Source organism: Protobothrops mucrosquamatus, unplaced genomic scaffold, assembly GCF_001527695.2.
Source record: "Protobothrops mucrosquamatus isolate PMUCROS unplaced genomic scaffold, P.Mucros_1.0 scaffold_224, whole genome shotgun sequence".
Taxonomy (NCBI): Eukaryota; Metazoa; Chordata; class Lepidosauria; order Squamata; family Viperidae; genus Protobothrops; species Protobothrops mucrosquamatus.
The window spans coordinates 765,357-768,289 of NW_015386300.1; the positions used below are offsets into that span (position 1 = coordinate 765,357).

Genomic DNA, 2,933 nt, shown 5'->3' on the forward strand with positions numbered 1-2,933 from the left:
AAATTGTACAGTTAGTGCTCAATATATCATTGTTGAAGAATTAACCTTAAAAACAAAATACGTTGTTTTTAACAACAAGGGAAAGGATTTTGGAGATCTTTTTTAATTTCTGAGTGTCAAACTGTCCATTGCTTTGTTATTTAAAGACACTATTTTAAAAAAAGAAAAAGAAGTACCGGTACCACTAAAAACATTAAAGATGAATATGTAGTTTCTAACAACCCCTTTGTTGTATTCTGGCTTATTTACAATAGTTATAAATATGGTAAATTTCAAGTATTTCTGATTTCAACTCTTTTTCCCTCATAAACCATACTCTACACCAGGGGTAGTCAACCTTGGCTCTTTTATGACTTGTGGACTTCAACTCCCAGAATTCTGGAGTTGAAGTCCACGAGTCATAAAAGAGCCAAGGTTGAATACCCCTGCTCTACACCCTTATATTTTCCTTGTCTTTTGCCTTAACCAGAAGCTACTTTGATTAAAATCCTAGATGTTGAAGGTCAAACTAGACAAGACTTTGTTACATAGTTTGTACTGAGATGAATTTGTGTTTATCTAACAGCTACTTCAGAATATTCTGATTTCTTTGGCAAAGGGCAAAATGGCAACCTTCTTTATCCTGCATTACTATATTCCAGTTCCAAAAATATGTCAGAGCTGATGTTGACCAGAGATATTGCACCCACTGTCTCAATAACAATTGTACCACAACTGATATCTTCCAAACTTCTGCAATCTCTATTTACAAATCTTTGAAATCTTTTCCACTTCCTTGTCTTCAAAATTACCATCTCCTGGAATGGCTATGTTAATAAACCATTGTTCTTTTCAATAACAATGCTGTCTGGTGTGTTATATTTTAGGCATAATTTGGTATGAATTTAAAATGCCATAACATTTTTACTTTGTCACGTTCGGTGATTTTTATCTGTGATTTGATGATTCCAGTGATGCATATTGATTGTGAATCCATAGTTTTAAACATACATGCTAGTGTAATATCTTCTCAATTCAATCATAACCATTTTTGTAATCAGTCTGGGTTATTTTGCTACATCCAGTTACTATATACTCAACTGTCTTATCCTTACCTTGGCTCAAATGGAATTTACTACTTGTCTTTTCTGATTTTGCCTTGATAACTTTGGTGCATAGCGTTCTTCTTAAGACTAAAAAAAAACATTGCTTCTGTTTCCTTTTTTAATGTAACAATCTGAATAGTGCTGTCCAATTTTCCTTCAATACCTTTCAAAAAATACCCATGGAGTGCTTTGGTATTTTCAAATGTCATATTCAAGCTATTGTTTCTTATAGTCAAGTTTAGAGTCTATTTCTGTAAATTGCCTTTCTTTCTGAGATTCTTTTGATAACATTTCTCTATTTGTCTTAACGTAAAGCCCTCATTTTTTTGTCCTCTATGATTTGGTTTATCTGCAAAAGTCCTTGCTCACCAGTCTTCCTTCAAAGAGATATAATCTATTGACATCACTACATGTGGGAGGCACTATTTCTAGTTATCAATATTCTAGTTTGCTAACTAAGACCATCAAGGTCCTTCTAAATTCAAGCAAAATTCCTGCACTATGCCAGGTTTTATGCAATTAGTGTTTAAGTTTAAAAATTTTTGCAACAATGCCTTTCTAATAATATCTGCTAAGAAGATACAAGGCTTACTCTTAAGTGTATTAGAATCACAAGCCAATGATATTTGACAATGGGATACAGCAATATTTTGTTATTATCACAATATTATATTTAATTATGATACTTATCTTAGTACAGGGCTTTTCAACCAGTGGTATGGGTACAACCTGTGGTACATTGGCACCTGGCAGGTGGTACGCGACCATCCTAGAAAAGTGGTAGTGGGGGAGGGGAATGAGTTGAACCGGTGGCAGCATCGCACAAGCCTGAGCGAGAGATGGCTGGAGCTCCAGGGCTGTCAGGGCTCATCGGAAGCGCCAGGATCAGTGTCAGTCTCCAGCTGGAGCTCGGCGCTGATCCTGGTGCTTCTGCTGAGACCTGAAGAAGCACCAATCAGCTGGAAAGCAGCACTGATCCTGGTGCTTCTGAGCCCAGAAGAAGCGCCGATCAGCTGAAATGTTGCAGCATCTCCAGGGTCTTGTGATTTACATTCAGATGCTTGGCAACTGATTCATATTTATGACGGTCACAGTGTCCCAGGGTCATGTGAAGTGACCAAAACCTGCTGCAACCACCCAGCAGACGGGGGGAATAAAAACCAAACACCCTCCCACCCCCCCCCCACTGCCAATCCTCAACAGAAATGCTCACAACAATGGAAACCTCAGACAGGAGGAAGAGCGCCTCCGGGTGGGCAGGCAGGTGTCTTGCTTGGCTGTGGCTTGGGGGGCACTTTTTTCAGTGCCATTGTAACTTCAAGCAGTCACTAAGCGAACTGTTGTAAGTCGAGGACTACCTGTACTTTATCACTTTTTTCCTTTTGGGGGGGTCATGTTTTTGACACCTTGCTAGGCGACTGGTGGTACTCAGATGTTGCCATATCCTAAAAGTGGTACAATGGGTGAAAAGGTTGAAAAGCCCTGTCTTAGTATATATTTAAAATTATCATGCAATACCAGTTAGTAGTGAAGATTGGTGGCCAACATTATGCCATTATAGGTGTAGAAACATTGACAGAAATACATAACTAGAAAGAAAAATAATCTGCTAACTAAACTAGATGGCCGTGAGGGTCTGGATGGGGAGCAACAGACTCAGGCTCAACCCTTCCAAGACCGAGTGGCTGTGGCTACCGGCGCCTCGGCATAGTCAGCTGGTTCCATCGCTGACTATAGGGGGCGAAACTTTGGCCCCCTCGGATAGGGTGCGCAATCTGGGTGTCCTCCTGGATTCGCGGCTGACACTGGATGACCAGTTGGCGGCCGTGACCAGGGGGGCGTTTTATC

General features: G+C 40.0%; 1 protein-coding gene across 1 annotated transcript in view; it reads right to left on the bottom strand.

The window, feature by feature from the left end:
* Window positions 1–2,933, bottom strand: part of SLC39A8 (solute carrier family 39 member 8) — a 25,062-nt gene that overhangs the window by 11,848 nt on the left and 10,281 nt on the right. The window lies entirely within an intron of this gene.